This window comes from Psammomys obesus, unplaced genomic scaffold (assembly GCF_907164565.1).
Source record: "Psammomys obesus unplaced genomic scaffold, mPsaObe1.curated_primary_1811, whole genome shotgun sequence".
Lineage (NCBI taxonomy): Eukaryota > Metazoa > Chordata > Mammalia > Rodentia > Muridae > Psammomys > Psammomys obesus.
In genome coordinates this window covers 7,431,652-7,448,906 of record NW_026591872.1, presented here as the reverse complement: position 1 = coordinate 7,448,906, position 17,255 = coordinate 7,431,652, and positions in this window count along the sequence as shown.

Genomic DNA, 17,255 nt, shown 5'->3' with positions numbered 1-17,255 from the left:
AGGTCTGGTAGAATTGTGCGCTGAAGCCATCTGGTCCTGGGCTTTTTTTGGATGGGAGACTTTTGATGACTGCTTCTAATTCTTTGGGGGATATAGGACTATTTAATTGATTTACCTGGTCCTGATTCAGCTTGGTAAGTCAAATTGATCAAGAAAATTGTCCATTTCATTTAGGTTTTCAAATTTTGTTGAGTATAGACTTTTGAAGTAAGTCCTAATGATTGTTTGGATTTCCTCAGTGTCTGTAGTTATGTCCCCCTTTTCATCTGATTTTGTTGATTTGAGTGGTGTCTCTCTGCCTTTTAGTTAGCTTGGCTAACGATTATGTCAATCTTGTTGATTTTCTCAAAGAACCAGCTCTTGGTTTCATTGATTCTTTGAATTGTTTTATTTGTTTCTAATTGATTGATGTCAGCCCTGAGTTTGATTATTTCCAGCCGTCTACTCCTTTTTGGTGTGTCTGCTTGTTCTTTTTCTAGGGTTTTTAAGTGGGCCATTAAGTTGCTTGAATGAGCTGTCTCGAATTTCTTCTTGAAGGCACTTAGTGCTATGAACTTTCCTCTTAGTACTGCTTTCATTGTGTCCCACCAGTTTGGGTATGTTGTGTCATCATTTTCATTGAGTTCTAGAAAGGCTTTAATTTCTTTCTTTATTTCTTCCCTGACCCAGCTGTCATTTAGTAACAAGTTGTTCAGTTTCCATGTGTGTGTAGGCTTTTTGCTATTTCTGTTGTTGTTGTAGTCCAGCTTTATTCCATGGTGATCACACAGGATACAAGGGATTATTTCAGTCCTCTTGTATTTGTTGAGGCTTGCTTTGTGACCAACTATATGGTCTATTTTGGAGAAGGTTCCAGGAGGTGCTGAGAAGAAGGTAAATTCTTTTGTGTTTGGGTGTAAAGTTCTGTAAATGTCTGCGAGGTCCATTTGATTCATGACCTCTGTCCGAGATATTGTTTCTTTGATTAATTTCTGTTTTGTTGACCTGTCCTTTGTTGAGAGTGGGGTGTTGAAGTCTCCCACTATTAATGTGTGGGGATCTATATGTGGTTTAAATTTTATCAATGTTTCTTTCACAAATGTGGTTGCTCTTGTATTTGGGGCATAGATGTTCAGGATTGTGATGTCTTCCTGGTGGAATTTTCCGTTGATGAGTATGAAGTGTCCTTCCCCATCTCTTTTTATTAATTTTGGTTGAAAGTCTATTTTATCAGATATTAGAATGGCTACTCCTGCTTGTTTCTTGGGTCCATTTGCTTCGAAAGTCGTCTTCCAACCTTTTACCCTCAGGTAATGTCTATCTTTGTGCCTTAGGTGTGTTTCTTGCATGCAACAGATTGCTGGGTTTTGTTTATGTATCCATTCTGTTAATCTGTGTCTTTTTACTGGAGAGTTGAGTCCATTGATGTTGAGAGAGATTAATGACCAGTGGCTGTTAGATCCTTTGATTTTGATGTTGGCTGTGTTCTTAAGGTTGTGTGCTTGGTTGCTTTTTGTTTTGCTGTAGTAAGGTTAATTATTTCCTGTGTTTTCTTGACAGAAGCTAATTTTCTTGGGTTGTATTTTCCCTTCCAGTGTCTTCTGTAATGCTGGATTTGTGTGTAGGTATTGTTGAAATTTGTTTTTTTCATTGAATATCTTGTTTTCTCCATCTATGAGGACTGAGATTTTTGCAGGGTATAGTAGCCTGGGCTGATATCTGTGTTCTCTTAGGGTCTGCATGATATCTTCCAGGCCCTTCTGGCTTTCATAGTTTCTGTTGAAAAGTCAGGTGTGATTCTAATGGGTTTGCCGTTATATGTTACTTGGACTTTTTCCCTTGCAGCTTTTAGTATTTTTTCTTTGTTCTGTATACTTACTGTTTTGATTATTATGTGCGGGAGGATTTTCTTTTCTGGTCAAATTTGTTGGGTGTTCTGTAGGCCTCATGTATCCTTATTGGCTTCTCCTTTAACTTGGGGAAATTTTCTTCAATGATTTTGTTGAAAATATTTTCTGGGCCTTGGAGAAGGGAGTCTTCTTTTTCCTCTATTCCTATTATTCTTAGGTTTTGTCTTTTCATATTGTCTTGGATTTCTTGGATGGTCTGTGTCAGGAATTTTTTGGATTTAACATTTTCTTTGACAGATACATCGATTTCTTCCATTGTATCTTCTACACCTGAGATTCTTTCTTCCATTTCTTGTAGTCTGTTGGTTATGCTTACCTCTGTAGTTCCTGTTTTCTTCCCTAAATTCTTCCTCTCCATTATTTCCTCCATTTGTGTTTTCTTTAATTTTTCTAGTTCTATCTTCAGGTGTTGAGTTGTTTTGTTTACTTCCTTCACCTGTCTGCTTGTATTTTCCTCTTTTTCTTTTAGTTCCTTCAACTCTGTCTCTTTTATTTCTTTCAGTGATTTAATTATTTCTTCTCTGAAGGCCACAAGCTGTTTGGCTGCATCTTCCCGTATTTCTTCACGGATGGCGCTAATCTGCTTGTCTTTATCTTCCTCCATTTCTTTATGGATAGCCATGATCTGTTTGGTTTTATCTTCCTCTAATTCTTTACGTATTTTATTTGTTTCCTCTATTATTCTCTTCATCAACATAGATGTAAGGTCATCTTCTTGATTTTCTATTATGCTGCATTGTTCAGGGCTGTTCGCCCCTGGATGTCTGGGTTCTGGAGATGCCATATTGCTGTCTTTTGTTGGTTGAGCCTTTACTCTGACCTCTACCCATTGGGCTGATTTAGGTGTTGGCTGTTAGTTTCTGTGCTTCCTGGAGTCCTGAGGTAGGGAGAATCCCCTTGGCCAGAAGATGACTTTTCCTGAAGGAGTCCTTTTCTGCTTTTTGGGTATGGTCACTGTATGGCCAGTGTTTCTCAGGAGTTGCCACTGCTCACCTCAGGTTGATAGCCCTGAGTAGTAGCTTTGGTCTATGTTAGGCAGGGGGGGAATCTCCTCTTAGCCATAGAATTTCTCAAGACATCTGCCCCACTGCTGGGTTTCTTGTTATAAATTTAGTGTGCTGCTGCTCACTAAATTTCCATGTACAGTCCTCTTGAAGAAACTGCTGATTCCCTAGCTGTGGGGTTTTCTCCCAACAGGGACACTCAGTCTGTTATCCTGGGGCGCACAGTTCTGTCCAGAAAAGTGGGAGGTGCATTTAACAAGTCTCTGGGCCAGAGGCTGATTGCTCCTCTCTGGACCTGGAGAATGTGCACCTAGGTTGAGTTGGCGCCTCGCGGCACTGCTCTGGTCTGGAGGTTGGGTGCATCAGTCTGGACCAGAAGCTGTCTGTCTCTGTCTGGGATGGCGGCTGCAGGCACTGCTCTGGTCCAGACGCTGTGGGTGCAGCCCTCTTGAAGGACCAGGGATTCCCACAGTTTTGACAGTCTAGCTAGGGATAACTAGTTGATCCTTGGCACAGTATCTGAGGGCTGCTGTAATGGCTCTCTGGCTTTTGTAGGTCTGAGGATGCAGCTGTGTGTCCCAGTGCCCTAAGGGAACTCAATAATGGCGGCAGAGCACAGCGCTCCTGCTTGCACTAGAGTCTGCGTGAGTCCAGGAAGTGTTTTGGTGCTGGGTATCCTAAGCGTTAGAGCTGCTGACCCCCTCTGCTGGGGGTTTCCTCCTGCCAGAGGCACGCAGTCCGGTGCCCTGTTTCCCTGGTGCCCACAAATCTATCTGAGGTGGCGAATCAGGCCCACATGCAGGGCTCCATGCAGGCGCCTGTGTCCCTTTCAATTGCTAGAAAGGTATCTACCACTATGTCTACTTTAATAACTTTCAATTTATATTCTTATCATTGAGTATTAACTAATGTTTACTTATTCACTAGACATACCATGACCATCTTAATCTAATGTCAACAAACCCACCACTGCTATACTGGAAAAAAAATACCATATTCAGCACCAGAATGTTTCACACTGACAGTGTTTTGTTTCTTTTAATCTCCCAGATAGATTTGAAATGTCAAATTGAGTCATTTCTCTACCTTCTGAAATATATGAGACAGTGGGGAATATTTGAAGATTTCACACATCATGTGGCATCCTGACCACACAGAGTATTGCATAGTGAGTTGGAGGATCTACTAGCAGATGGATTTGATGACTCAAGCCAAGCAAAAGAGAGTTTGGTTAGCTAATAAAAAACATGCAAATGGCAATAAACATGTATAATTATTTTTGAATGATGCAAACTTGTATTTATCAAATCATGTTATATGAGTAATGTATATAAATAATGAAATGGTATTACCTTTTAGGCATGCTATTTTCTTTAAAAAGCAGCTAAAGGTACTTGATGTTGTAAGAGTTCAAATGTTCAAATGTTTTGTGTATGTGTATTTTCAATATACTCAGCAACACTTGTATGCTGTTAATATCACCTACTATATTAAAAAGCTAATCTTTATACCTCACAACAGTCTTCATGACTTAAATTAACCCCAAGTATGTTCTTTATATTTTATGTTATGGAAAAGTTTGTTTATAGCATTTCTAAGCTAAATATTTGCTCCTACTACGTAATAGAATTCATAGCTTTACCTATTGATCAAAGTATAATTTTGTGTATTTTGTGCCACTTGAAACAGGTGATGAAACTAACAAGTTATTAAAAATGATGAGATATTTCTTCCTGTAGAGGTGATACAATTATATCAGTATTGTAAAACATTTTTGTAACTGTACATTATAATTTTACCAAGTTTGTGAAACAAAAATAACAAAACAATATATATGTATACATGTATAATAAAGCTGTTGTCAGTATCAAAATATTAATTAGCATATTCATTATCATGATTAGTTATTATTGTATGGGGAATTGGAGAATAAGAACAATTAGTGTCTTTCTAATGTATAAATTTCAGAAAAATAATATAGTTTTATTAACCAAAAATGTCTGTGTTATATATTAAAGTCCCGTAGATATTGATTTTATAATTGAAATCTTGTACCTGTGAACCAAAATCTCCTAAATATTCTCTTCTATGTCCTAAAAACCATTTCCTGCTCACTAATTTTAATATTTACTGTTTTTCCAATTTCATATAAGAAAGCTTAAATAGTGTTTTCCTTTCTCTATCACACATATTTCTTTCAGAATAATGCTTTTGAAATATATTTTTCTTTTAATTTTTTTAAAATTTATTTTTAAATTTTTCCTGTAGTAATACTATAATATCTCATTAATGAAGTTTTATTTCATTCATTATTAATTTTTTATTTTTTTGTGAATTTGGGTGTGTATATGTCCACATGCATATTTGCATATTTTTGGACTCAAGGGGTTTGTCTGTATGCATATGGAAGCCTGAGACCGATATAGAAAGTCATCCTTGGTTTTTGCTCGGTCTTATTCAATAATGAAGGGTCACTTCATCAATCACAGAGCTCTTTAATAAAGGTAGCCCCTAATGGTGCTTTATATAGGAATAGCTCCCATGGGCACAGAGACTTGAGAGCTTGGTCAACACTAAGCTGCATTATTAGGAGATATGGCCTTGTTGGAGTAGGTGTGACCTTGCTTGAGAAAGTACATCATTTGGGAAGGGATTTGAGGTTTCAAATGCTCAAGTCAAACCTGGTGACTCTCTCTTCCTGCTGATTTTGGATCCAGATGTAGAAGTCTTAGCTCATTCTCTAGCACCCTGTCTCCCTGCAGGCTATCATGCTTCCTGACATGAAGATAATGAACTAAACCTCTGAACTGTAAGCTAGTCCCAATTAAATGCTTTCCTCTATAAGAGTTTCCATGGTCACAGTGTCTATTCATAGCAATAGAAACCCTAAGTCACCTTGATAGCTAACTCTCTATGACGATCCTTTGTCTTTTCCATTTTAGACAGGCTACCATGCTTATCCAACACTTATATAAGTTCTGGTGATCAGAACTCTGAATTTCATACTTAAAACAGTAAGTTATTTAATCAATTAATCAGATTTCCAACACCAACATATATATATATATATATATATATATATATATATATATATATATATATATATATATATACATTTATAAAGCACGACCACTTGAACAGATATAATTTTTGTTAGCTGATGATTTCACCAAATCATTTGGGAAAATCAAATTGGAAATCAGCATCAAATTGGAAATTTTCAAATCAGCCAATAAGTCACAGAAGGATGTTGTATAAAGTAAAGAAAATGATGGAGATTAACATGCTGGATGGACAACAATGGCTTGGAGCTCTGAACACATGGTCTGGTCCCATGTTTTTCTTCACCACTCCTGGACTCAATCTGCATCCTGAACACTACACATGTAGCACGTCTTGTTTTTCTTGTCTTTCTCCCCTCTCTGCCTCATTTATTTATTTATATCCATAAAAATATATATGTCTATATAAGAATATTATGTGTATATGTGCATATGCCCTCAAACAGCATGACAACATTGCATAGATTATTACTATACAGGAGTATATTTTACTTCACATTCTCCAGGTCAGGCAGTATGAATCATCCTTCCAAACTTATCTTCATTTAATATTATATAAATATTGTTTTCAATGCCATTTCTTCATATAATATTATAGCAAGCCTCTCAACATTTACATTTAATGCAACAACTCTTTTCTAGTTCATCTTATTGAGTTTGAGGTCAACATATTTTACCCTCCAGGTTGGAGAGCTATCTTGTTTGTGTCAGATAGTGTTCATACTTTTTGCATATTCATTTTGGAATTAATAGTACAGATAATGACATAGAAAATACACAAATACATTGCTAAACCTAAGGGCTTGGTAAGTCATGTACCAAGTCCAAAACATAAGTGACTTGAGCACAGATTCATAGTAAGCATTAATTGAGATAATTGCGAGAAAATGCTGTTAATTACAGAATGGCTAATTTATCTACTTTAATTTCAAATGTAGTGTGCAGTTTATTATATAAATTGGTATACATAATTCATTGTTATCAACAACAATATAAATTATACGATTATCTTGCAAAGGTGAAATCTTATTTTTGTGCTTATCCTTTTTATACTATTATTTATTATAATTTATTAACTTTGTATCCCTATGGTAGTCCCCTCCTTTGTCTCCTCCCAGTTCCACACACCTTCCCTCTTCTCCTTTTAAGCCCCTCCCCTAGTCCACTGATAGGAGAGGACCTCATCCCTTTCTATCTTACATGAGCCTATCACGTCACATCAGGACTTCTTCTGTGGTATGTCAAGGCTGCACCCCTTCCCTGGGAGAGATGATCAAGGAGCTGACCACTGAGCCCATGCAATAGACAGCCCATGATCCCCTTACTAGTGAGCCCACTTGAAAACTGAGCAGCCTATGGGTTTTATCTGAGTAGGAGTTCTAGGTCCTCTCCATGCATGGACCTGGCTTGGAGTATTGGTCTCTGCAGGACCCCTGGGCGCAGGTTTTTGGTTTTTTGTCTCTGTTGATCTCCTGTGGACTTCCTGTCCCCTCCAGGTCTTTCTTTCTCCTTCTCCTTCCATAAGATTCCTTGCACTCTGACCAAAGTTTGTCTAAGAGTCTCAGCATCTCCTACGATACCCTGATGGTTAGAGTCTTCCAGAGGCTCTCTATAGAAGGCTCCTGTCCAGATCCCTGTCTTCTCCTACTTTTGATGTCTATCTTGTTTTCACTTCTGAATGAAGACTAAGCTTTTTCTCTAAGATCCTCCTTGTTGTTTAGCTTTCTTAGAACTATAGATTTGAAGACCTTTATCCTATTTTATATGGCAAATATTCACTTATAAGTGAGTATGTACCACATGTATCTTTCTGTTTCTGGATTTCCTCACTCAGGATTATCTTTTCTAGTTCTATCCATTTGCTTGCAAAGTTGATGATTTCCTTGTTTGTAATTGCTAAGTAGTATTCCATTGTGTTAATTTACCGCTACTTCTGTATCCATTCTTCAATTGAGGGTCATCTAGGATGTTTACAAATTCTGGCTATTATGGATAAAACTTTTATGAACAGAGTTGAATAAATGTCCTTGAAGTATGGTTGAGCATCTTTCAGATATATGCCCAGGGGTAATATAGCTGTATCTTGAGTAGCACTATTACTGGTTTTCTGAGGAAGTGACAGATTGATTATTTTTTCTATAATTTAGTAAATTTACACCTTGATTGTAGGCCCTTCCCTTGTGGCCTCCTGCTCCTATGTTCTCTAGTCCTCAGAAAGGACAAGCTCTCTTCCCTTACCAACTGACCCCATCCTATCAAGTCTCATCAGGAATGCCTGCACCTTCTTTCTGTGTGGCCTGGTAAGGCCTCTCCACAAGGACAAAGTGATCAAAGAGCAGGTAACAGAGTCCATGTCAGAGACAGTACACTGGTCTCCTTACTAGGGAACCCATATAATGACTAACTTGCCTATCAGCTACATTTTAGCAAGAGGTCTAGGTTCTCTCCATGCATGATCCTTGTTTGATGAATCAGGTTTGCAGGTCCCCATTGGCCAAGATATTTTGGCCTTGTAATTTTTTTGTGGAGCTCTTGTCCACCCCAGGTCCTTCTATCTCTGCACTCTTCCATAAGACTCCCTGTGTTCTGCCAGGGATGTGAGTGACACCATCTGCTTCAATCCCTGGCTGGGTGCAGTCTTTCAAAGTACATCTATGGTAGCCTCCCATTCTGTTCTACTTTGGAAATTAATCAGGGATTTCCTCAGGAAATTGGGAACAACTCTTGTCAAGACCTATAGCTCTCCTTGGCATATACCCCAAAACACTCCATTATACAAGAAAGACACTTGCTCAGGTGTGTTCATAGCGGCTTTATTAGTAATAGCCAGAATCTGGAAACAACCTAGATGTTCCTCAACTGAAGAATGTATGAAGACATTGTGGTACATTTACACAATGTGATACTACTCAGCTGTTAAAAACAAGGAAATCATGAAATTTTCAAGCAATGGGCTAGAATTAGAAAAGATAGTCTATTAAGCATTTCTTTAAGTGCCTCTCTGCCATTCTATATTGTTCTGTTGAGAATTCTCTATTTAGCTTTGTACCCCATTTTTAATTGGATTATTTTTTCGTGTTTAATTTCTTGAGTTCCTTATATATTTTGGATACTAGCCCTCTGTCTGACTTTAAGTTCGTGAAGATCTTTTCCCAGTCTGTAGACTGCTACTTCATTCTATTGACAATATCCTTTGCTTTATAGATGCTTTTTGGTTTCATGAAGTTCCATTTATTAATTGTTGATCTTAGAGCCTAAGATATTGGTGTTCTGTTCAGGAAGTTTTCTCCTGTACCCACTTTCTTTTCTAACAGATTTAGTGTGTATGGTTCTTCTGAGGTCTTTGATCCTCATGGACTTTAGTTTAGTTAAAATTGAATATGAATCTATTTGCATTTTTCTACATGTAGATATCCAGTTAGACCAGCAAAATTTGTTGATCAACTCCTTTCCCCCCCTTTTTTTTCCATTGCTTGGTTTTGTTGTCTTTGTCAAAAATCAAGTGTCCTTAGATGTATGGGTTTATTTCTGGATCTTCAATTCAATTCCATTGATTCACCAGTGTGTTTCCATGCCAGGACCATACTGTTTTTTTTTTAATTACTTTTGCTCTCTAGTACAGCTTTTTCAAAGATGATGGTAATCTATTTCATGGCATAATATTATACTTTATTTATAAACAATATTTTAACCTAACCATGTGTAAACGGATACTTGATTTGATCATTTGTATCATAAATGATATTGGATAATTGACAACAATTTTATAGTTTAAAATATCTCTGATGTTTAACTTGTAATAAATTATTTTCTAATTTCTAAGTATATACTACCATGTAAAGAATAATTATAAGAAGACACAGAAAGAAAGGTAGAATACAGAACAAAATCAAAGTAAAATAGTATGTGAACTAATATTATTAGGTGAAAAATATTACCAAATATGTACCTCAGAAAAATAATATGTTCTCTTCTGATAGGGGGTATTTTAAGTAATATTTAAAAATATCTCACTTAAGAATCCTCAAAATATACTATTCAGAACTCAAAATACCCATTTTTATTTCTTTTTATTGGGAACATCATTTTACAGCATCACCAATGAATTTTTAATAGATTTTATTTGCTTAGAAAAATCTAAGGCACAAATAAATGCTGCAGATGACAGCTAGTAATAAGACATTTCATTGATTTTTTGGGACTTATACATTCTATTACTGTATCGAAAGGTATGAGTAAAACAAGCAGTCATCAAAAGTTTCCCTTCCAAAAAAAGCCCAGGGCCAGATAGTTTCAGCATAGAATTCTATGAGACCTTCAAAGAAGAGTTAACTCCAAATCTCCTTCAAACTATTCCACAAAATAGAAACAGCAGGAACATTACCATACTCATTCTATGAAGCCACAGTCACCTTGATACCTAAACCACACAAAGACTCAACGAAATAAGAGAACTACCGACCTATTTCTCTTAAGAACATTGATTCAAAAATACTCAAGGATTTGGATCCAAGATGGCAGCACGAGTAGGACAGTCTTTCTGACCAGCAACACAGCAGAAGATGCATAGTGACCAGCAGACAGAACTCTGGGTCCTAAAACACCAGCCATTTTGTTTCCCAGGTGAGAGGAAACTCCACAGTGTGGGATTCAATAGGCTTCAGCTAAATGGCAGAAGAGTTCACAGGTCCTGCCAGGTACTAGTTTGCCAGCCCAAAGCCATATGCTCGTGTGCTCTGATCACCTTCCCTGACTAAACTGTGGGCCACACAACACCAGAGATTGGGATTTCCAGTAGAGAAAACCCCACAATGAAGGAAATAATAAAACAGACCTCAGGTCACCTAGACAATCCCTGGAAAAGGACAGGGTCCAGCAGGCAGGCAAGCCGCCAGCCCAGAGTCATACCTGTGCACCCAGACAGAACTTTGGGATTCCAGAGACTGATTTTCTCTGTCTGGTGGGAACCCCATGGGGAGGGAAACAGCAGGTCTCACCATAGAGCACTCAGCTGACATCCTCTGCCCCCTTGAAAAGTTCTCTGGAAAAGTTCCCAGGTTTCTGCAGGCACCCAGGTACCCAGTAGCCAGCAAAGCAGAGCCACACTCCTGTGTCTGCCCTCCCAGACAGAACTGAGGATCTCTTTCAAAACACTGTCAAGAGGATTCTCCCCACACCAGGATTCCAGCAAGCACCAGAAGTAACAGCAAACACCTGAAACAGACAGATGGGCAGAAGCCAGCATAAAAGCACAACCAACAAAAGGCAAAGCAATATGGCATTTCCAAAACTCAGTTATCCAGGAGCAAGTTGCCCTGGACACCCTAACGTAAGTAAAATTAAAGAAAATGACCTTGCCCTTATGCTTATGAAGAGGATAATGGAGGAAACAAATAAAATGAATAAAGAAATAGATGAAGATAAAGTCAAACAGATTATGGCCATCCCTAAAACAGTACAAGAAGATGCAGTCAAACAGTTTGTGGCCTTTAAGGACGAAATAATTAAATCCCTTAAAGAAATAAAAGAAACAATGCAATATTAAAACAAACAGGTGAAGGAATTGAAGGAAAAAATAAGAAAATACAGTCAGAAAGGTGAAGGAAATCAACAAAACTATTCAAGATCTGAAGATAGAATTGGAAAAATTAAAGAAAACAAAATCTGCAGAAATCATGGAAAGGAATAACTTAAGGAAGAAAACAAAAACTATAGAGGTAAGCATAATCAACAAACTACAAGAGATGGAAGAAAGAATCTCAGGTATGGAGGATACAATGAAAGAAATCGATTTTTCCATCAAAGAAAATAAATCAAAAAAAAAAAAAATCCTGACACAAACCATCCAAGAAATCCAAGACAACATAAAAAGACAAAACCTAAGAATAAAAGGAATAGAAGGAAAAAAAAGATTCCTATTTTAAAGCCCAGAAATTATTTTCAAAAATTCATAGACTAACACTTCCCCAATGTAAAGGAGAGGCCTATAAGTGTACAAGAGGCTTGCAGAACACCTAATAAATTAGACCAGAAAAGAAAATCCTCCAGCCACATAATAATCAAAACAGTAAGTGCACAGTACAAGACAAAATACTGAAAACTGCCAGAGAAAAAGGCCAAATAACATATAATGGCAAACCCATTAGAATCTCTACTGACTACTCAACAGAGACTATAAAAGCCATGAGAGCCTGGACAAGTATCATGCAGACCCTAAGAGAACACAGATGTCAACCCAGGCTAGTACACCCAGCAAAACTCTCAGTCATCATAGATGGAGAAAAAAAGATATTCAATGACAGAGACAAGTATAAACATTACATACCCACAAAACCAGTGTTACAGAATGTACTAAAATGAAAAATACAAGCCAAGAAAGGTACCTACATTCCGGAAAACACAGGAAATAAATAACTTTGCTACAACAAAATTAAAACTATCCAAGCACACAAACATACTACCACAACCAACAATAAAACCAAATGATATAACAGCCACTGTTCATTAAACTCTTTCAACAACAATGAATTCAACTCTCCAATTAAAAAGACACAGACTAACAGAATGTATGCATAAAAAAGACCCAACAATCTGATGCATAAAAGAAACACAACTAAGTGACAAAGATAGACATTACCTGAGAGTAAAGGGCTAGAAGACAGCTTTCCAAGCAAATAGAACTAAGAAGCAAGCAGGAGTAGCCATTCAAGTATATAATAAAATACACTTTCAACAAAACTTTATCAAAAGAGATGGGGAAGCACACTTGGTACTCATCAAGGGAAAATTCCACTAAGAAGACAACCCAAAAAGAACATCTATGTCCCAAATATAAGGGCACACATATTTGTAAAAGAAACATTAATAAAACTTAAACCACACATAGATCCCCACACATTAATATTGGGAAACTTCAACACCCCACTCTCAAAAAAAGGATAGGTCAACAAAACAGAAATTAAATAAAGAATTAAATAAAGACTTTGACAGAGGTCATGAATCAAATGGACATAACGGACATCTACAGAACCTTTAAACCAAACACAAAATAATTTTCCTTCTTCTCAGCACTTCATAGAACCTTTTGCAGAACAAAACATATAGTTCACAAAGCAAGCTTCAATAGATACAAGAAGATTGAAATAATTCCTTGTATCCTATCTGACCACCATGGTATAAAGCTGCACCTCAACAACAAAAATAGGGTAAACCTGCACACACATGGAAACTGAACAACTCGCTACTCAATAATAGCTGGGTGAGGGAAGAAATAAAGAAAGAAATTGAAGTCTTCCTAGAACTCAATGAAAATGAAGGCACAACATTCCCAAACTTATGGGACACAATGAAAGCAGGGCAAAGATGAAAGTTTACAGCACCTAGTGCCTTCAAGAAGAAATTCGACACATCTCATTCAAGCAACTTAAGAGCTGACGTAAAAGCACTATAAATAATAATAAGCAGACACATCCAAGAGTAGTAGAGGGCTGGAAATAATGAAACTCAAAGCTGATATCAATAAAATCGAAACAAATAAAACAAAGAATTAATGAAACCTACAGCTGTTTTTTTTGAGAAAATCAACAAGATAGACAAACCATTAGACAAACTAATAAAAAGCAGAAAGACGCTATCCAAATCAACAAAATCAGAAATGAAATGGCAAAAATAACAGACTGAAGAAATCCAAACAATCATTAGGTCTTACTTGAAAAGCCTATATGCCAGAAAATTTGAAAATCTAAATGAAATGGCAATTTTCTTGATCGATTCCATTTACCAAAGCTGAATCAAGACCAAGTAAATCAATTAAATACTCTTATATCCCCTAAATAAATAGAAGCTGTCATCAAAAGTCTCCCTTATAGAAAAAGCCCAGGGCTGATGGTTTCAGCACAGAATTCTGCCAGACCTTCAAAGAAGAGGTAACATCAATACTCTACAAAATATTCCACAAAATAGAAACAGAAGAATCATTACCAAACTCATTCTGTGAAGGCACCTTGGTACCTAAACCTCACAAAGACCCAACAAAGAAAGAGCATTTCAGGCCAATCTCCCTTGTGAACAATGATGCAGAAATACTCAACAAAATACTTGCAAACCAAATACAAGAACACATCAAAAATATCATCCACTATGACCAAGTAGGCTTCACCCGAGGTATCAGGGATGATTCAATGTATGGAAATCTATCAAAGTGATCCACCATATTAACAAACTGAAAGAAAAAAAACATGATAATCTCCTTAGATGGTGAAAAGCATTTAATAAAATCCAATACCCATTCATGTTTAAAGTCTTGGAGAGTTCTGGGATACAATGCACATACCTAAACATTTTGAAGGCAAAGTACAGTAACCCTATAGCCAACATCAAACTAAACAGAGAGAAACTTAAATAAATCCCACTGAAATCTGGGACAAGGTAAGGCTGCCCACTCTCCATGCTTCTTCAACATAGTTCTTGAAGTCCTTGCTAGACCTATAAGTCAATTAAGGGAGATCAAGGGGATAGAAGTTAGAAAGGAAGACATCAAATTATCACTGTTTGGAGATGATATGATAATATACATGAGTGAACAGAAAAATTCAACCAGAGAACTCCTTCAGCTGATAAACACCTTCAGCCAAGAGGCTGGATACAAAATTAACTAAAAAATATCAGCAGCCTTCCTGTACACAAAAGACAAAAGGGAAGAGAAAGAAATTAGGGAAACAACACCTTTATCAATATCCACAAAGGACATAATGTATCGTTGTGTGATTCTAACCAAGCAAATCAAAGACTTGTATGAAAAAAAAATTTCCAGTCTCTGAAGAAAGAAATAGACAAAGATATCAGAAGATAGAAAGATCTCCCATGCTCCTGGCTTGGCAGGATTAACATAGTAAAAATGGCCAACTTACCAAAAGCCATCTACAGATTCAATGCATATCCCATCAAATTACCAACACAGTTCTTTACAGAACTTGATAGAAAAACTCTCAACTTCATATGGAATAACAAGAAACCCAGAATTACTAAAATAGTCCTCTATAATAAAAGATCTTCTGGAGGTATCTACATCCCTGATCTCAATGTGCACTACAGAGCAACAGTAATAAAAATTGCATGGTACTGGCATAGAAACAGGCTGGTAGATCAATTTAATTGAATAGAAGACCTATAAATAACTCCACACATTTATGGACACCTGAGTTTTGACAAAGATGCCAAAACCATTCAATGGAAAAAGAATAACATCTTCAAGGAGTGGTGCTGGTCTAACTGGATATATACATGTAGAAAAATGCAAATATATTCATACTAATCACCTTGCACAAAACTAAAGTCCAAGTGGATCAACAACCTCAACAGAAAACCAGACACACTAAACCTGTTAGAAGAAAAAGTGGAGAAAAGCCTTCAGCTCTTTGGCACAACAGAAAACTTCCTGAACAGGACACCAACAGCACGGGCTCTAAGTTCAACAATAAATAAATGGGACTTCATGAAAATGAAAATTTTCTGTAAAGCAAAGGACACTGTCATCAGAACAAAATGACAGCCTACAGATTGGGAAAAGATCTTCACAAACCCTGTATCTGATAGAGGACTAATATCCATAATATATCAAGTACTCAATAAGTTAAATAGCAACAAATCAAGTAATTCAATTACAAATGGGATACAGAGCTAAACAGAGAATACTGCATAGTGGGATATCAAATGTCAGAGAAACGATTAAAGAAATGTTCAACATCCTTAATCATCAGGGAAATGCAAGTTAAACTATCCTGTGATTTCACAGCACACCCCTTAGAATGGTTAACATAAAAAACTCAAGTGACAACACATGCTGGAAAGGATGTGGAGAAAGTGAAACCCTGTTCCATTGCTGGTGGGAATGTAAAGTTATACATCAACTTTGGAATTCAATCTGGCACTTTCTCAATTAGGACCAGTGCTACCTCAATATCCAGCTATACCACTCCTAGGCATATATCCAAAAGATCTTCAAGTATACAACAAGGAAATTTGCTCATACATGTTCATAGCAGCTTCATTCCTTATAGCCAGAATCTGGAAACAAACCAAATGTCCCTTATCTGAAGAATGGAAACATATTTTGTGGTACATTTACACAGGGAATACTATCCAACAATTAAAAGCAGAGGCATCATGAAATTTGCAGGCAAATGGTGTGAACTAGAAAAGATCATCCTGCATGAGGTATCCCAGAAGCAGAAAGACACACATGGCATGTACTCATTTATAAGTGGGTATTACACATATCATATAAGATTAACCTACTAAAATCTGTACACCTAAAGAAGCTAAGCAAGAAGGAAGACCGTGGATAAGATGCTTAGTCCTCATTCAGAAAGGCAAATGGGATAGATAGTGGAAGAAGGTGAAAATAAGGAACAAGACAGGAGCCTACCACAGAGAGCCTCTGAAAGTCTCTACCCATCAGGGTATTAAAGCAGATGCTGTGACTAATAGCCAAACTTGAGTAAATTTCAGAGAATCTTGTGAAAGAAGGGGGAAATAGAAAGACCTCAAAGGGACTGGAGCTCCACAAGTGGAGCAACAGAACAACAACAACAACAAAAGTCTGTGCTTAGGCATTGTTTTGAGACTGATACTTTAATCAAGGACCATTCATGGAGATAACCTAGAACCTCTGCACAAATGTAACCTGTAGCAGGTTAGCCTCCAAATGTAGTAAGGGGAACAGAGTCTGTCTCTGACATGAACTCAGTTGCTTGCTCTTTGCTCAGGTTGGGAGCAGTCTTACCAGGCCACAGAGAAAGACTGTAAAAGACAGTCCTGCTGAGACCTGATAGTCTAGGATCATATGGAAGGGGAGAAAGTCCTCCCCTATCAGTTGTCTGGGGAAGGAGTGTGGGAGGAGATGAGTGAGGGAGAGTGGGCAGGATTGGGTAGGGACAAGGGTGGGGGCTACAGTTGGGATACAAAGTGAATAAATAGTTATAAATAAAAAATATATTGAAAAAGAAAAAAGAAATTAATTAGAATAAAAATTATAAGTGTTCTTTTACCATTTATCTCAGACATATTCATTATTTTTTACAGTGTGAGTGAAATAAAATTTTATAGTTTTAGCTGATTAAAATAGAATGTCCTCATTAAATTTCATGAAACTGCCCAATTTACGGATGGATACTGAGAATTTGAGTATTAAAATTTACCGTACATGACAACTGGACTCATTTTCTCAATGCAGTCTACCACCTTCATGTGATTAGATTTCCTATTACAAACTCTGAAAAGGTTAATGAGTGCCTTAGCAA